The 19738-nt window shown below is 44.4% G+C and overlaps 1 long non-coding RNA gene across 1 annotated transcript; it reads left to right on the forward strand.

Moving 5' to 3' along the window:
- The first annotated feature begins 47 nt into the window (after positions 1-47).
- LOC141585638 (uncharacterized) lies at positions 48-16566 on the forward strand. Its single transcript, XR_012519230.1, has 3 exons — positions 48-241; positions 13376-13448; positions 13709-16566. It is a non-coding gene; the product is annotated as an uncharacterized LOC141585638 (long non-coding RNA).
- The last annotated feature ends 3172 nt before the right edge of the window (positions 16567-19738 follow it).

A 19738-nucleotide genomic window follows, 5' to 3' on the forward strand; every position in this document is an offset into this window, starting at 1 on the left:
CCCACCCCCTATCCACCTCGGGACCTGGAGGGAGGGGCGGCCCCTCCCACCCCCGGATATGGACCCGCCCGGCCTGAGTGGCTCACACGCACACTCCCTCTCTCGGTCTTCCGCACACGATCGTGGGCCAGACGCTCCTACACAGTAACCTGGAAATCATCACTGGCAAAGCAAAGTCACAGGACAGGGAGGCCCTCTGCGTCGTCTGGCGGAGGAGGGGAGTGGCAGGTGATCCTCACAGGTAAGCTCGCCAGGCATTTTCATGCAGCAGGGTTATGATAAATGCTTAGCAGACACTGGGCTGGGCTGGGGTGAGGCGAACTCTCAGGTTTGTGCGAGTGCCTCCTTAAATTGAGTGTCCTAGGTAACTCACTGGCCTGAGCCTAATCCCCTGCCCTGAATGACACGCTTAAACCTGGCAAGTCAAAATCTACCCATTGTTATCACACGGCACATGCACCTGGGAGCAGAAGCTCTGAAACCGGGAAAACTGTGGGGGAGGCAACGGAAATTAACAGATATTTACAAACATCGAAGGATTCTCTGTGTTGGCTGTAACTTCTGTGCCCCTCTTCCCACCTAAAGATACTCTTTCCACCCCACTAATAATTTTTGTTAATATAGATATCCATTGCAATCTGAAATACCAAAAACTACCTAGAAAAAAGCTTTGAGGAGCTCAGACTCTCTCTCACACAGACAAAACAAAAGGTGGTAGATGATAGGTGATCCCAGTCCAAAGGATCTACAAAGCTATGAAGCAGATAAATACTTCAACAGTTAAAAAAAAGTCCTGAATGAAAGAGTCAGCTCCCAAGGGGGCAGTTCCCCGAGCTTGACCCCTTTCTAGCTTCACATCCTTCCAGGAATATTTCACGGGTGGTTTAGCTCTAGAGATTTTCACGGAGAAGCTTCTGGAGCTGAAGAGAAGTGATTGTGTCCCCAAGTAAATTACAATTCTATGTGCCTACACCGTGTTGAAGGAAAAATCTGAAGAGAGATTGCATGGACCAACTCTGCAGCCATTCACAACTGAATTCTAATCTGTGACCTTGATCAAATTACCTTCTTCAGCTTGGTTTTCTCACCTGCAGCATGGGACAAATGATACTGGTTTTGATAAACTGCAAGAACGTTCATTTGTTCAAAATATTTACTGCTGCTTCCTATAGAAGAAGTATCCTTCCTCCACATGGACCTCAGGCTTGGCCACGGAATTGCTTTGAGCAATGGAATGTGAAGAGAAGTAATGGATGCCCCTCCCAAACATAAGCTTTAAGAGCTGTCACGTGGTTCCACCATCTTCCTCTTTTCTTTATACCAGGAGAGCAGCATGTCCCAGATAAGGGCTCTTCTTAAGCTTGTGTCCTGGACTGAGAAGGCATGGAATACATGGCCTAAGCCAGTTAGTGTTGGCCATGTAACATGCACAAAGTGTTTGTTCAAAGCCATTGAGTTTTGTTTTTGTTTTTGTTTTTTTGAGACAGAGTGTTTCTCTTTTCCCAGACTGGAGTGCAATGGTGCATCTCGGCTCACCACAACCTCTGCCTTCAGGGTTCAAGCAATTCTCCTGCCTCAGCATCCCGAGTAGCTGCAATTACAGGCATGCACCACCATACCTGGCTAATTTTGTATTTTTAGTAGAGACAGGGTTTCTCCATGTTCATGAGGCTGGTCTCAAACTCCCAACCTCAGGTAATCTGCCCACCTCAGCCTCCCAAAGTGCTGGGATTACAGGCATGAGCCACCACATCTGACCTAGCATTATTTTTTACCACACCATACCTTTGCCCAAGCTAGCTGATAGACTGATGATATATGAGTGTTCATTGAGTCCTGCATTGACATACAGACAAGGTGGGAAGGTAGGTGCATACCAAACTGTAAATGTCAGTCATTATGTGCCAAAACAACATGACTTTTTATTGGAGACTGCCACCCTAAGCTCCTGCTAAAAGTGTCATCATTTTATTTCATATTATCTAACCTATGCCACCATTATGCAGCCAACCCATAGCTGGAGGAGCTAGCACAACAAATTCTCACCTTGACTAAAAAATTAGACACTTGAGATGGACCAGTTCAAGTGGGGGAAGGAATTAAGCTAAAAGGAATAGTCCAGGCCAGGATGGGACAGGAGCCAGCCAGTCATATGTCATCAAAAATGTCCAAGGCAGTAGCAAGAGGTGAGTGGAGCAGATGGGCTGAAAGTAGACACAATATCATGAAAGAGAGATGAAGCATGTGCTGTTCCCCCTGCAGGCAACACCATTCCCTGCTCTCTTCACCTGGTTTGTGTTTCTCACCCATGAAGTTATGAATTACAAGTCACTTCTTCCAGAAAGCTTTCCTTGACCTACCCTAGGACAGCAAATAGAGAAAAGGTACCTGCAGAATTATCTTTAGAGAGGAAAACGTCTTTACATTTGAAAAACAATTTGAAAAATACATAATAAATTGGCCAAACGTATTTGAAATATGTTTGCAATGGCCAGCAGGTTCATCTTGCTTGTTACCCAGAAAAGCTAATGCAGGTTTTTGCAATAGAGGAAGTGTTTAACGATTGTAGAGCCAGCCAAGCTGGAGGACAGCAGTTTCGTCATTACTCAAATCAATCTCCCTAAAAATTCAGAGCCTAAGTTTTTTTTTTTTCTTTTTTTTTTTTTTCTGAAGGGAAAGGAAGCAAGATACAGTTGGAAGAGGGTATAGCGGGTGCCTAAGGTTCTTTTAAGGATAGTTTGGTGGGCAGGGGGCTAAGGAATGAGGAATGCTGATAGGTTGGGTCGGGGATGAAATCATACAGAGTCAAAGTTTGTCTTCTTGCACTGAATCAGTTCCTGAGTATGGGCCACAGGACCTGATAAGCCAGTTTACTATACTGAGCAGTGGCAGCTGGTTCATCAGAACACAGAGTATGAAAAATACCTCAAACACAAATCTTAAGTTGTACAATAGTAGCGTTATCTATAGGAGTGATCAGGGAGGTTACAAATCTTGTGACCTCTACAAAACAATGGCAGGTTTTTAACTATGCCTTCATCTTAGCAAAGTTCAGACCCCTCTTCGTCCTGTGACCTTTCATTAATTCTACAAAGGTGATTTGGTATTCAAAGGAGGAGGGAATAGTTTCAGAAAGGGCTATTACAATCCTTGCTTTAGGGTTAGACTATGAACTAAATACCTCCCAAAGTTAGACTTGGCCTACACCCAAGAATGAACAAGGACAGCTTACAGGTTAGAAGCAAGATGGAGTCAGCTATGTCAGATTTTTTTTTACTGTCGTAATTTTGCAAAAGCACTTATTTTTAAAGTATGATTAGAAATATTGACTAGGCCAGGCACGGTGGCTCATGCCTGCAGTCCCAGCACTTTGGGAGGCCAAGATTGGTGGATCACTTGGGGTCAGGAGTTCAAGACCAGCCTGACCAACATGGTAAAATCCCATCTCTACTAAAAATACAAAAATTAGCTGGATGTGGTCACACCCACCTGTAGTCCCAGCTACTCAGAAGGCTGAGGCAGGAGAATTGCTTGAACCCAGAAGGCAAAGGTTGCAGTGAGCAAGATCATGCCATGCACTCCAGCTTGGACAAGAGAGCAAGACTCCAGCTCAAAAAAAAAAATTTTTTTTTAATTGGCTAAACATAAATGTCCAATATGAGGACCTTTTCCTTAATTTACCCAGATTGTCTAAGTCATTTAGAAAAAAAATTTTTTTTTTTTTTAGATGGAGTTTCACTCTTGTTGCCCAAGCTGGAGTGCAGTGGCATGATCTCTGCTCACTGCAACCTCTGCCTCTTGGATTCAAGCAATTCTCCTGCCTCAGCTTCTCAAGTAGCTAGGATTCCAGGCGCCCATCACCACACCTGGCTAATTTTTTGTACTTTTACTAGAGAGGAGGTTTCACCATGTTGGTCAGGCTGGTCTCGAATTCCTGACTTCAGGTGATCCACCTGCCTCAGACTCCCAAAGTGCTGGGATTACAGGCATGTACCACCACTGTGCCGGGCTGAAATTTTTTTTTTTTTTTTTTTTTTTTTTTTTAGACAGAGTTTTGCTCTTTGTTGCCCAGGCTGGAGTGCAATGGCACAATCTCGGCTCACCACAACCTCTGTCTCCCGGGTTCAAGCAATTCTCTTGCCTCAGCCTCCTGAGTAGCGGGGATTACAGGCAAGTACCACCACACCTGGCTAATTTTTGTATTTTTGGTAGAGATGGGGTTTCTCCATGTTAGTCAGGCTAGTCTCAAACTCCTGACCTCAGGTGATCTGCCCGTCTCAGCCTCCCAAAGTGCTAGGATTACAGGCGTGAGCCACCGCGCCCAGCCTGAAAACATTTTTAAACATAAATATAATGACTGGAAATCTAACAGCCATCACAGACCATGTAAAGATTTCAGGAATGAAGCTATGTATGATTAGAGCAATAAGACAAACACATGACACCTCTTGAAATAATGGGCAGAATCAATAATTCCCAGTAGGGAGCTGACTACCCCATCTTCATCTCCACATGGACCTGGAGAGCTGGTCTGGAGTTTCTAGTAGTTGCTTCTGAGACTCCGTCCTCTAGCTGGAAATCCTTGGGAGGATGTTAGTGGACCAGCAAGTGAGTGAGTGGACATTGATTTCATCAGCCAGATGATGGGAATGAAGCTTGGCCACGAGTACGGAGAAAATTATCACAACCAGATCACTCTCTGCTATCAACTTGGTCCTATCTGTGTTAGAAACATCTGGTCTGATGTGTTGCACATCCCAAATAATAACAACAGCTAATATATACTGAGCACTAAGTATGTGCTAGACCCTGCTTTAAGTGTTTTCCGCATACTAACTCATTAAATCCTCACAGCCACCGCGTGAGCAGATCTACAGTTCTTACTCCCGTTTTACAGGCAGAGGAAACTGAATTGAAGAGAGGTTCCGCAATAGCCCCCAAATTCTGGTGGAGCCAGGATTTGAACTGAGGCACTTTGGCTACTGAGCCTGAGTTCTTAGCCACTATATTATACCACCAGCTTCTTAATGAATCCAGTTTCATTTCTTCTACTTAATGAAACTGCAGAAAGCACAGTTTGGTGCCTGGAATTCCATTTCCTGGTTTTTTTTTTAATGCATTTAGGAATTGATCCTCTCATTACACTCTGAGAGAAGCAGCGCAGACACTCGGGCCCCTGGCACCCAGCCATAGGGCCTGAACACAGTCATACTTAATACCTGTTTATTGTATGAAAAGTGAAGCCCAATTTTACTGAGGAAGAAACAAACTCGAAGAGGAGGAGCCAATACTGAACCAAGGCCTTCTGACTCTAAGTCCAGTATTCTCGCTGCTTGAACTTCAGCTGTGAAGTGTACATGCAACTTTACCATCCGATGGGAAGAAGAAAATACCAGAATTAAGGTATGGACAGCCCACTATCCAGTGAATAAACAGCTCCATTAAAATTACCCTGAGAAGCCGGGCGTGGTGGCTCACACTTGTAATCCCAGCATTTTGGGAGGCTGAGGCTGGTGAATCACGAGGTCAGCGGTTCGAGCTCAGCCTGACCAACATGGTGAAACCCCATCTCTACTTAAAAAGGCAAGATTAGCTGGGCGTGATGGCACGTACCTGTAATCCCAGCTACTTGGGAGGCTGAGGCAAGAGAATCACTTGAACCCGAGAGGTGGAGGTTGTGGTGAGCTGAGAGCTTGCCATTGCACTCTAACCTGGGTGACAGAGCAAGACTCCATCTCAAAAAAGAAAAAAGATTACCCGGAGGATTACATCCAAAGAAATCAAATAGCTGCAAGGGTTATATGCAGTTTAGCCATATGTACAATATTTTTCCAAAATGGAAATAATGTCATTATTTTATTAAATAGATGCTCACTTTCAAAGATTTGAGCACAAACTTATAAAGTCAAAACTGAAAGCCAGGTGCAGTGGCTCATGCCTGTAATCCCAGCACTGTGGGAGGCTGAGATGGGAGGATTGCGCGGGAGCTCCGGACAAGCCTGGGCAACCTGGAGAGACCCCATCTCTAAACACATTTTAAAAATAAGCCAGGCACAGCACATGCACCTGTAGTCCCAGCTACTCTGGAGGCTGCGGCAGGAGGATCACTTGAGCCCAGAAAGTTGAGGCTGCAGTGAGCTGTGATTGTGCTGCTGCACTCCAGCCTGGGTGACAGAGTAAACCCTATCAAGACCCTGTCTCAAAAAAAAAAAAAAAGAAAGAAAGAAACTGAAAAATTATTTACAAACCACTCCTAACAATTTATAAATATATATGTTTATATATAATTATATACTTTTGTATATGTGTGTCCATATATGTGTATGTGTATCCACACACACAGACGCACACACACATATATACATATCTCCTTCCCTTCTTCCAGACACTTTTCAACAGGTTCATACTATAAAATATATAATAACTTTCTAATTTACCTTGTTCACTGAAGAATATAGTCTAGGCAATTTGCTTCAGTGCTATATCATCATTTGTAACAGTTTCAGAATATTCCGCTGTCTATATGCATCCAAATTTAATCAATCCACTCTGATAAACACTCATATTTCAAGCTTTTGCTATGTGAGAAATGTTCTTTAAATACCCTTGTAAGTTAGTTTAATTATTTCCTTAGAATACGATCCAATGACTAGGTCAGGCCGCACACACTTACGCATGTGACTCCTGTACTGCAGAATTAACCCCCAGAAAGTCTGAAGCCATGTTTACTATTCTGGTTCTGCCTAGCTTGAATGTGTCGGAACATTGGCCGGTTGGACGAGGCTGGCCTTGTTTGGGCTGAGCTCTTTCTCCTCCACGGGGTCGCTCATCCTCTAGCAGGCCAGCCCAGGCTTGTTCTCACTGCGTGGGGAGGGTGCCAGCGGGAGGAAGCAGGAAGGACCTCCTGAAGCCTCATCTGGAAACTGGCAGCATGTCACTTTGCTACATTTCAACTCATAGTGGTAGAACACTGGGACATTTATAAGCAAAAAACTGAAAGACCTATATACCTCCCACTTGACACAAAAGTCACCTCCAAATGGATCAAAAACCAAAATGGGAAATGTAAAACCATCAGACTTTCAGGGGAAAACGTGGGAAAAAGACGTATAAACTTGGGTTAGGAAAATGTAGCAAATACGCATTGCCTTTTGTGATAAGGGAAGGTTGGTGAAGAGGGCAAAACCGAGGATTCAGAGAGGGGAGCCCAGAACCCCAGATAAGCATTCCCAGGCCTTGAGACCTAATCAAGGAACTTGCAACATTCGCCCGACTGGCTTTCCAAACGGCCTTGGACCACCAACCCCTTTGCACCTCCCCTCTTTTGAACAAGAATATCTGAAGCAATTACCCTGTGTCTGCTTCACCATTGTGTTTCAAGTGCGAAGGGACAAATAACCAGTCTCTTTAGTTTCACAGATCAGAGGAACGGCACTCACAGAGCTAAACTTACTAACCTGAGGATCCTCTCCTACAAGACCTGACTTAGATGGTGAGACTGTGGACTTGAAGCTAGTGCAGTAATGGGATGAGACCCTGGAGGCCGTTGAGGAGGACGATGATTATCTTCTACATGCGGGAGGAATATGAAAAAATTTGTGGCCAGATGATAGACTGTAATGATTTCAAAGATATGTCTATAGATTTCCTCTCTTTTAGCGGGGAAGCTTAATTCCTCCCCTCTTGAGTGGGGGCTGAACTTAGTAACCCACTTTTAATGAATACAATGTAGCAGAAGTCATGATATATCTTGTCCAAGGTAAGGTTATAAACAGGGGAGTGCTCACTCTCTCTGTCTGTCTCTCATCAGTCACTTTAGAAAAGCCAGCTGCCATGACATAAGAACCCTCAGGCCACCAATGGACAGCCCATGTAGGAGGCATGAAGGCGTGCCAGTCACTCTGCCAGTCACTTTGTAAGCAGATTTTCTGAGATCTGCAAACAGCCATGTGAGTAACCTTGGAAGTGGGCTGTCACCAGTCAAGTCTTGAGATGATTGCAGCCGTGACCCACAGCTTGACTACAACCCATGAGAAACACTGAGCCAGGGATACCCAGCTGAAGTGCCTCCAGACTCCTGACGCATAGCCACTGTGAGATAATCAGTGTTTGTTGCCTTAAGCCACGAAGTTTGTGATAATTTGTTTCTCGGCAATGGATAACTAATACAGATGTCTACCCCGAAATTTGTCTTTTTGTGGTCCGTATGTTTTGGGATCCTTCTCGCTACCAGTGACTAATTTTTCATATCCTGAAGATACGAAGCAGTGAAAATAAGAGAATTCAAGACAGGCAAACAAACAAATAAATAAAAGATATGCCAAGCACAGTGGCTCATGCTTGTAATCCCAGCACTTTGGGAGGCTGAGGTGGGCGGATCACAATGTCAGAAGGTCGAGACAAGCCTGGTCAACATGGTGAAACCCCACCTTTATAAAAAATACAAAAATTAGCTGGGCATGGTGGCAGTTGCCTGTAGTCCCAGCTACTTGGGAGGCTGAGGCAGAAGAATCACTTGAACCAGGGAGGTAGAGGTTGCCGTGAGCCAAGATCACACCATTGTACTGCAGCCTGGGTGACAGTGAGACTCCATCTCAAAACAGAAAAAAAAACAAAAACGTAATGGTTATTATAAAACAATACAACTTCGTTATTTTGCAGTCCTGGCAGTCAGAAGCCCACAAATGGGTCTTACATGGTAAAAGCAAGGTAGCAGCAGAGCCATGTTGTTTCTGGAGGCTCTAGGGGAGAATTTATTCCTTGCCTTTTCCAGCACCCAGAGGCTGCCCACATTCCTTGGTTCCTGGATCTTGGTCGCTTTCAGCAAGAACATCGCTCCAGTCTCTGGTTCTGTCATTGCATCTCCTCCTCTGACTCTGGCCCTCCCCTCCTTTTCACAGAAGGACCCTTGTGATTACATTGAGTACACCTGGATGATCTTTTCAACAGGTGGTGGAACTGGACATCTATCTGCAAAGAACAAACAAACTTCGGCCAGGCATGGTGGCTCATGCCTGTAATTCCAGCAGTTTGGGAGGCCAAGATAGGAACATGACTTGAGGCTAGAATTTCAAGATCAGCCTGGGCTACATAGCAAGATAATGTCTGTCCAGAAAAAAAAAAATTTTTTTTTTTTGACAGAGTGTCACTGTGTCACCCAGGCTGGAGTGCAATGGCGTGATCTCAGTTCACTGCAACCTCCACCTCCCAGGTTCAAGCGACGCTCTTGCCTCAGCCTCCCGAGTAGCTGAGACTGCAGGTACACACCACCACACCCAGCTAATTTTTTGTGTTTTAGTAGAGATGGGGTTTCACCATGTTGACTAGGATGGTCTCAATCTCTTGACCTCATGGTCTGCCCCCCTTGACCTCCCAAAGTGCTAGGATTACAGGCATGAGCCACCGCATCTGGCCAGAACTTTTCAAATAAAAAATTAGCTGGGTGTAGATAGCACATGCCTGTAGTCCTAGTTACTCAAGAGGCTGAGGCAGGAGTATCGCCTGAGCACAGAAGTTCAAGGCTGCAGTGAGCTGTGACCATGCCACTGCACTCCAGCCTGGGCAACAGAGTAAGACCCTATCTCTAAAAACTAAGCAAACAAATATTTACTCTACAAAAGATATGGGTAAGGAAATGAAAGGCAAGCCAAAGACTGGGGAATATATTTGCAAATCATATGTTTGACAAAGGCCTTGTCTCCTGCATATGCAAAGAACTCTCAAAATGCAGAAGTAAGGAAACCTGACCTTTTTTTTTTTTTTTTTTTTTTTTGAGATGGAGTTTCGCTCTTGTTCCCCAGGCTGGAGTACAATGGCGCCATCTCGGCTCACCACAACCTCCGCCTCCTGGGTTCAGGCAGTTCTCCTGCCTCAGCCTCCTGAGTAGCTCGGATTACAGGCACGTGCCACCATGCCCAGCTAATTTTTTGTATTTTTAGTAGAGACAGTGTTTCACCACGTTGACCAGGATGGTCTCGATCTCTTGACCTCGTGATCCACCCACCTCGGCCTCCCAAAGTGCTGGGATTACAGGCTTGAGCCACCACGCCTGGCCTAAAAACCTGACATTTTTGTTTGTTTGTTTTTGTTTTTGTTTTTTGTTTTGAGACGGAGTTTCCCTCTTGTTACCCAGGCTGGAGAGCAATGGCACGATCTCGGCTCACCACAACCTCCGCCTCCTGGGTTCAGGCAATTCTCTTGCCTCAGCCTCCTGAGTAGCTGAGATTACAGGCACGCGCCACCATGCCCAGCTAATTTTTTGTATTTTTAGTAGAGACGGGGTTTCACCATGTTGACCAGGATGGTCTCGATCTCTTGACCTCGTGATCCACCCGCCTCGGCCTCCCAAAGTGCTGGGATTACAGGCTTGAGCCACCGCGACCGGCAAACCTGACATTTTTAAATCAAAAAGTTTAAGCATTCACTTCACCAAGTAAGATACACAGTTGTCCAAAAAAGCACATCAGGAGATGTTTAACGTCACAAGTCATTAAGGAAACACAAATAAAACTACAATGGAATACTACTACATACCTATTAACATGATGACATACACACACACACACACACACACACACACACACCCCAAAACTGAGGATACCAAGTGCTGGTGAGGATGTGGAGTAACTAGAACTCTTACACATTGCTGGCTAGAGTGCAAAATAGTACAGTCACTTGGGAAAACTTTGACAGCTTCTTTTAAACATACAATTACAATACACTTACAATATGATCTAGTTATTCCTCTTCTAGGTATTTATCCAAATGTAATGAAAAACGTATGTTTGTACAAAAAAAAAAAAAACCCCAAACGTGAATGTTTATTGCTGCCTTATTCATAATCATCAAAACCTGGAAACAACCCAAAGGTCCCTCATCTGGGGAATGAATTAAAAATGTAAATAAACTATGGTACAATACAGTAAATGACTACTCGGCAATAAATGAGAGTAAACTATCATTACATGCAACATTGCAAGTGAATCTTACATGCATTACGTTAAGTGAAAGAAACCAGAGTCAGCCCCACACTGTGTGATTTCCTTGATAATGACATTCTGGAAAAGGCAAAATTCTAAGAACAGAGATGAGATTAGTGATTGTCAAGAGTTAAGAGTGGAGCAAGTGTTTGACTGCAAAGAGGTAACTAGACAGAAATTTTTCTGAAGGCAGGTGGATTGATGGAACTGTCCTCTAACTTGTGGCAGTGTGTACAAGAGCTCCAGGCACTCACTGAAACTCATAGACTGTCCACAAAAAATAGTAAAGTTTATTAAATGTGAGCTTCTAAAATAAATTTTTAAAAAAGAAGAAAAAGGTATATGAGATCAAATGTCCTGTATACCTTCGTGTTAGAGAATGAGTTCCCTATGTCAGGGAACAAAAGGATGGATGGAAGGATGGATGGATGGATGATGCCTGCCAGCCTACCTGCATGTCTGCTGAAAATTTTCAGTGACATTTCTAAGATCTTTCAGGCAGGCATGCAGGTGTCTCTTTTATACACTTTCCTTAAGTGACGGCAGTGTGAGCATTTGATTAAACAAGATACCAAATCAGAAAATTATTTATAAATTGAAAGTGGGCTACAAGCACCAGATACGTTACTGCCGAAGGAAGAAACAATCTAGATATTCATGTATTTTGTAATAATACTGAGGCTCCCGGCTGCGCGCGGTGGCTCAAGCCTGTAATCCCAGCACTTTGGGAGGCCGAGGCGGGTGGATCACGAGGTCAAGAGATCGAGACCATCCTGGTCAACATGGTGAAACCCCGTCTCTACTAAAAATACAAAAAATTAGCTGGGCATGGTGGCGGGTGCCTGTAATCCCAGCTACTCAGGAGGCTGAGGCAGGAGAATTGCCTGAACCCAGGAGGCGGAGGTTGTGGTGAGCCGGGATCGCGCCATTGCATTCCAGCCTGGGTAACAAGAGCGAAACTCCGTCTCAAAAAAAAATAATAATAATAATAATAATAATAATAATAATATTGAGGCTCCTGAAAGGCCACAAAACAGTATCCCAGGTTTTTAAAGAGCCGCATGAAGTCCCTGTCCAGAGGTGAGGTGGCATGCAGTTACTGTGACCGACAAAGTGCAGAGCCGCTGTTATAGCCATCCGTGAAGTCTCCCCTTCCTGATTTGCCATCTCACAAAATGTCCTGTGGAGTGCTGGAAATGGAGGGTGAATCTGGTCTCCGCATTTTCCTGAAAAGGAAAATGAAACTCAGAAAAAGGAGACTCCAGGGTCACGCTGTGAGCTGGAGGTAGAGTTGGGGCTGCCAGCTTCAAGGTAGAATGTTCTTGACTGGGTGCCATTTCAATGGCAGTTTTAAGTGGTTTGCAAAATACTAGTCCTTCTGACTTCCCTGCAGGTAAACCCAAACAACCAGAATGGAAGTTTACCAAAGTAGGCAAAATATTCTAGAGACATAAAAGGGGGAAATCACAATTCAATGTTCCTGTAAAGAGAAACTTCTGTCCAATGAAACCTTTTAATATTTTTATTTTTTATTTTATTATTTTGAGTCAGAGTCTCACGCTGTTGACCAAGCTGGAGTGCAGTGGCGTGATCTCAGCTCACTGCAACCTCCGCCTCCTGGATTCAAGCGATTCTCCTGCATCAGCCTCGAGTAGCTGGGATTACAGGCACCCGCCACCCACCGTGCCCAGCTAGTTTTTGTATTTTCAGTAGAGACGGGGTTTCATCATGTTGGTCAGACTGGTCTCGAACTCCTGACCTAGTGATTCGCCTGCCTTGGCCTCTGAAAGTGCTGGGAAGGATTACAGGCATGAGCCACCGCGCCCGGCCCCTTTTGGGATCAAACCTAATAGTCAAGTCAATTTTTACAGGTTGAAACTACTGAAGAAAGAAAGCGGGCTGGGCGCGGTGGCTCATGCCTGTAATCCCAGCACTTTGGGAGGCCGAGGCGGGTGGATCACGAGGTCAAGAGATCGAGACCATCCTGGCCAACATGGTGAAACCCCGTCTCTACTAAAAATACAAAACATTAGCTGGGCATGGTGGCGCATGCCTGTAATCCCAGCTACTCAGGAGGCTGAGGCAGGAGAATTGCTTGAACCCGGGAGGCGGAGGTTGCGGTGAGCAGAGATCGCGTCATTGCATCGAGCCTGGGTAACAAGAGCGAAACTCCGTCTCAATAAATAAATAAATAAATAAATAAATAAATAAATAAAAGCAAAAGCCCAAAAAGCAGCAAAAAGATCCCACTGTCAACTCCAGAGAGCGCAGAACTTAAAACGAAAAACAAGTATCTCTGGACAGGTGGAAATTCAGTTGTGTGAGCACTCCATTCAATGTGGCATGTGGTTGTGAATCTTGGAAAACTAAAGCCACCCTTCTACCCTTCTTCCCAGAAGGCGTTCCACTCACAACGGGAGAGAAGCCAGAGGGAAGGAAATTATCATGGAGATTCATCTTGATGCAAAGGTGGGAGCCCTTATTTATAGATACCACACGGTTCTTGCAGCTGAATGGTTTGCTTTCTGATAAGACACATTTGAGATCATCATATGCTCAAATTTACTAGCAGACATTATGCAGTAAATTATTTCTGGCTTTAAAAGCATGCCTGATTTATGTGCACAGCAGAGCCCTGTAAGTATGACTATTACAATGTCAATAAGCAGTGTGTAAGTCCTAATAGTCTCCCTATGAGCACTTATGAACATCATTTTTTTTTTTTTCAGATGGAGTCTTCCTCTATCACCAGGCTGGAGTGCAGTGGCATGATCTCAGCTCACTGCAACCTCTGCCTCCTGGGTTCAAGCAATTCTCCTGCCTCAGCCTCCCGAGTAGCTGGGATTACAGGCATGCACCACCACACCCAGCTGATTTTTGTGTTTTTAGTAGAGACAGGGTTTCACCATGTTGGACAGGCTGGTCTTGATCTCCTGACCTCATGATCCACCCGCCATGGTCTCCCAAAGTGCCGGGATGACAGGCGTTAAGACACTACCTCCAGCACAACATTATTCATTTTTAAAGAGATAAAGGACAGTTAGTGAATTGGCAGATGACGGGCAGAAGAAGGATTTTTTGTTTTGCTTTTACTTTCCATATCAAATAGTCTGCTTACCACAAATTTCATCAGGCAAACATTTGGGGATGGGAGATAGAACAGCCGTGAGTTAGTGCCTCTTCCCTGTCGTAGGGCAACTTGCCTCTCTGAGCCTCAGTGTTTCTGTTTTGTTTTGTTTTTGTTTTTGAGACAGAGTCTCACTCTGTTGCCCAGGCAGGAGTGGGAGTGCAGTGGCACAATCCCGACTCAAGGCAGCCTCAACTTCCTGGGCCCAAGCAATCCTCCTACCTTAGCCTCTGAGTAGCTGGGACTATAGAGGTATGCCCCACCATGTCCGGCTAATTTATTTTTTGTAGAGACTGGGTCTCACTCTTTTGCCCAGGCTGGTCTCGAACTCCCGGGCTCAAGCAGTCCTCCCTCCTCGACATCCCAAAATGCTGCCGGTGTGAGTGGCTGTGCCCAGCTACAGCCTTAGTTTTCTCATTGAGTTGTAGTACTACAACTCAAGATATCTATTATTAGAGGCCGACAACAGCACCACAAGATATTCGTGAATGGTCAAGTACTACAAAGCATAAGGGAGTATTGGGGCTTTTGTTTTCCTTGTGGCATTTTTTTCACCCTCAGATGACAGGGAAGAAATGAGGAATGGCTTCAGCATTGTTAGATATAGTGAATTCCAAGTTTCTCTTCAAAGAATCAGTATGTCAGTATGTTCAGCTCTTAATCTTTAATTCACCATTTCAAAGTTTAACTTCTTTGTAGTTTCAGTAAACAACCTTTTCCACCAGTTCTAATCGGTAGTTCACATCTGTTCCCCCAGTCCCCTGCTCTTTCCTGACTCATCCTGGTCACCTGCTTTGACCTGAGTCACCCCTGGTCACCTTCTCTGACCTGTCCCATCACTGTCCTTCCTGCCAAACTACCCATCCCACCACTCTGGCTGGTACTCTGGCTCTCTTTAAAATAGCCAATTGGAATTAGCTTAGACTGTGCGATCTCACCCTAGCCAACAGGGGAGTGATACAGCAGTAGGGGCGACCTGCATCAGGAATAAGAACCCCTTCCGCCTCCTTCCTTGTCCAAGTGTGCGCTCACCATTGTTCCATCTGTGAGCCTCACCCTTCTATAGAAGTAAATTGCCTTGCTGAGGAAATGTGTATTTGAGTGCTACTTCTTTTGCAGCACTGAAAATTTACACGTAACAAACATCAAATTATACTCCCCATCAGCGTATCTCACCACTGGCGACTCACCCTGTTGAATGAAAACCACTCACAAAATATCCCACATGAGTGCTGAGTCCATTGATTTCTTGCTAGTAAGAGAAAATTATTAGTCAGAATTTGAGCAGATGGTTGTCCCCCAGCATCAGGCTTATTTACAATTTAGAAAGGGAACTTCACAACTACTGTATATTAACTTGGGATCGCAATGATGACGATACTTCATTCTGTCACTAGCAAAAACCATAATCAAATTCCAATATCCTTATCTGTCCCTTTCATTGGATCTTTTTCAAGCAATTTGATGGGTACACACCAAACAGGCTCCTCTAGTCATCTGAATTCCCCACTGTCTAGCTGTTCTTGCCAATTGGCTACCCATCAATTCTGTTCATACTGAGAACTCCCCTTCCCTCTCTAGCTGTAGTCTCCTATTCCTGAATCTTCCTCATAAACCCACGTCCATTGGTTTTTCTGTCCCTACTGAGATTTTCCCCCTTTGGCTATGGTAAGATCTGCACCATTAATGGAGAATTTCTTTTCTTTTCTTTTTCTTTTTTTTTTTTTTTTTTGAGATGGAGTTTTGCTCTTGTTGCCCAGGCTGGTGTGCAATGGCATGATCTTGGCTCACTGCAACCTCTGCCTTCCGGGTTCAAGCTGTTCTCCTGCCTCAATCTCCCAAGTGGCTGGGATTACAGGCATATGCCAACATGCCCAGCTAATTTTTTAATTTTAATAACAGGATTTCTCCATGTTGGCCAGCCAGGCTGGTCTCAAACTCCTGACCACAGGTGATCCACCTGCCTCGGCCTCCCAAAGTGCTGAGATTACAGGTGTGAGCCACTGTGCCCAGCTAATGGAGAGTTTCTAATTCAGACAGTTCTTTTTCAATTATCTTGAATAAATAAAATGTATTCATTCATTGGCTTAGAGCAGTCATTCACACTTTAGTATAAATGGTATTTAACAGCTATTAACCTATTTTGCATTTGTAAGAACACACAAGGTTGAAGAAAATGTGTAAAAAAGAAAAAAGGATGGACATAATTTACAAATTGTTATCAGCGAGACCGTGATAATCTCCAGAAAAGAGCCTACCTTTTAGTTTTCACTTGTCCCTTCTCTGCTGTTAGCACTGTGCTGCAGCTTGCAGGCTTGATCAGCTGTCTCCCCTCCACTGTCTGGAGGGTATCATTGTAACTCCACGGACAAGGGCTGCAGTGGCAATCTGAGGAGGGCATGAGGCAAAGGTATTGGTCTTTCGTATCTTCCCAGCTGCTTCCCCAACCTGATTTCCTTATGTCAGTGATGATAACATGGCCCAGATTTTTTTCTTTCTTTCTTTCTTTTTTTTTTTTTTTGGTGAGATGGGAGTTTCGCTCTTGTTACCCAGGCTGGAGTGCAATGGCACGACCTCGGCTCACCGCAACCTCCGCTTCCTGGGTTCAGGCAATTCTCCTGCCTCAGCCTCCTGAGTAGCTGGGATTACAGGCACGTGCCACCATGCTCAGCTAATTTTTTGTATTTTTTTTTTTTTTTTTTTTTGAGACGGAGTTTCGCTCTTGTTACCCAGGCTGGAGTGCAATGGCACGATCTCGGCTCACCGCAACCTCCACCTCCTGGGTTCAGGCAATTCTCCTGCCTCAGCCTCCCGCGTAGCTGGGACTACAGGCATGCACCAGCATGCCCAGCTAACTTTTGTATTTTGAGTAGAGACGGGGTTTCACCATGTTGACCAGGATGGTCTCGATCTCTTGACCTCATGATCCACCCGCCTTGGCCTCCCAAAGTGCTGGGATTACAGGTGTGAGCCACTGTGCCCGGCCAATTTTCTGTATTTTTAGTAGAGACAGGGTTGCACCATGTTGACCAGCCAGGATGGTCTTGATCTCCTGACCTCGTGATCCACCCACCTTGGCCTCCGAAAGTGCTGGGATTACAGGCTTGAGTCACCGCGCCCGGCCGATTTTTTTCTTTCTTTTTAATAAATGTGATTATTTATGCTTTGGGAGACTTTTCAGATAAAAATATCAAAATCATTTTTAAAAATTCTTTTCCATTCATAAGTTTTGCTTTGGGGATCAGAAAATATGGCTGCCTCTACTATGCCCAGATGTCAGGGATCACCTTTTCCAAGGCATGCCCACGACCCAGGGATATGAAAATTAGAGAGCATTCTGCTTTGTACTGAAACTCTCTAAACTCTGATTCAGAGTAATTTTACTGCTGTCACAAAACCGGCCCTGAAAACAGGGCGTTAAAAATGTCATTTGATTTCCTTGCCTTAGGTCAGGACCGAAATGTTCATAAGAGCCTCTTCTAAAACTAATTCCCTTCTGCTTTAAATATCTAGTGGTGTGGCCTCAGCTATAACAGGGAGATGATCTTTGCTGCAAAGATAACCAAAAATTCTGAGTCTCATGGTCCAGTGGTTATGTTTGTTTCAAAGATCATCTTCCTGTTAGAAACATCGGCCTTCATTTCCTCTTCCTTACTCATACCGGCTTATTCTATTTGAGGCTGTCTTCCTGTACCCGGTAAGTTAACGTTCACTTTCCTGGGTTTTATACAAGTATAAAGCCCTGCTCTGTCCATATAATTTCACTGTGGCATGGTCATGCTGACATGACATGACAGAGTTAGCACTCTAGATAAAGGAGAAAAACTAAGATCAGAGTCATGCTCAGCTTATATTATAAGATGGGCTCAAAGACCAAAGGTGCATTCCACATAGTGTTTAGGATCAGACTGCCTCTAATTGATTCTGCTACTTCAGAGCTATATGACCTGTATGGGCTTCAGTTTCCTTATCTATCATGTAAAGATCACCACAGCACACCAGTGGGCTTCTGTGAGGGTGAAATGAGATTGTAAGGAGGCCAGCACACTAACTCCCATGTAAAGCACAATCATTGCCTCTACTGGAACCCATCGTTGATCTAACACACTCTCAAAGCATTTCTGTAACATCTGTGCAAAACCACGGGGCTGTTCTCAGCACGGTTTGTCAGCCCCTCCTCCTGACAGCTGTTCCTCCCGTTACCATTGCTGACTCCTGCACTGCAATGTGATCTGGCCAGCTCTAGGTAGATTACACTTCAGTTTCCAAGGCAATTGTGAGAGGGAATAGAAAAAATATTCTGCCTTCTCTGCTCAGCAGTCTCCCACTTCTTCCTGGAACTGCTCTTTCGCTGACTCTGGCCATGTGGTTCACATGGGGAATTCCTTTCCCTTCCAAGGCCACAACTAAGTATTCTTAAGATGTGCAGCTCTCCAAACCAGAGCACTTACAGACATTCCTGCAAATCTTTGAAACTGGAATGGAGAAAAGGCTGTCCTTAACCCATGGTAACAGCCTTGGGGAGGGGGACTTGGAGCTGTTAGCAGCCATGTTTCCTGCTGGGTGGACAAGGTCTGTGTGCTAGTACAGAGAATCAAGCTAACAGGCAGAGTTGAGAGATGAGAAAAAGGCTTCTAGGGGTGCTGTTGTCTGTCCACTCTTCCTGAAGGCTGGCTGGTCAACTCTGTGGCATCAACTGTCATTGTTTCAGGTGGGGTTCTGTGCTTGCAACCAAGCAGCCACGACTAAGATGAGGGGCAAACATTCATTCAGCCTGGATGTGTCCCGAGAGAACTTCTCCATCTGCAGCCCTTGCCTGGCCTACTCTGTAAGGCTGAGGTCTATATTAACCCCTATACTCTTGCTGTTTTGCTGGTGTATTTTGTCTGGCATCTTAATCTGCCAATAAAATAATAATCATAGGTATTACTTGAGGGTGTCTGGTACAATAAGCATTTTATATCTATTATTGTTCTTCATTGTGCTAAAGTATAATTTCAAAAGGTAAAATCACGACTCTCGTGCAAATGTGAAATGAACCCATGCCAAGGGTTTTATTCAATCATTAATTAATAGGGAAACCAGTAAGATGTAAAAACTGGTACAAATAAGAATCTGAATTACAGAGATTTATATTCTCAACAAGAGGAAAGTAATTGGCATTGCTATAAGCATGAACTGTTACCATCAGTTCTCTATAACTTAATTTCTACTGTTAGTTGTATTTCTAAAAAGGCTAGTCATGGCTTCTCAGCCTTTTGGCTAAGATCAAGTGTTTAAAAAAAAAAATGCCTAGTCAATGGCAAGTCAGTGAAATGTGCACACCCTGTGGAATCAGATATTCCCAGAGGGTCCTCCGACAATGTCCCCACTCCGCTGAAATAACACTCAGTAATCTCTTTTATCCAATCCCAACCCGTGAACCTTTTTTTTTTTTTTTGACAATTACAACAACCCTGCAGAAGAGAGATGATTATGCTCAAGAAAATAACATCTTCATCCTGAGATGAGAACACTGAGGCTCACAGAAGTAAGACATTCACTTTGCTCACATGATTAATAAATGGCACGTTGGGGTTCAAACCCAGCTCTGACTCCAGATTCCCAGTTTAAACTGCCCAAGTTGGCTAAG

The sequence above is a fragment of the Saimiri boliviensis genome, chromosome 9 (assembly GCF_048565385.1).
Source record: "Saimiri boliviensis isolate mSaiBol1 chromosome 9, mSaiBol1.pri, whole genome shotgun sequence".
NCBI lineage: Eukaryota > Metazoa > Chordata > Mammalia > Primates > Cebidae > Saimiri > Saimiri boliviensis.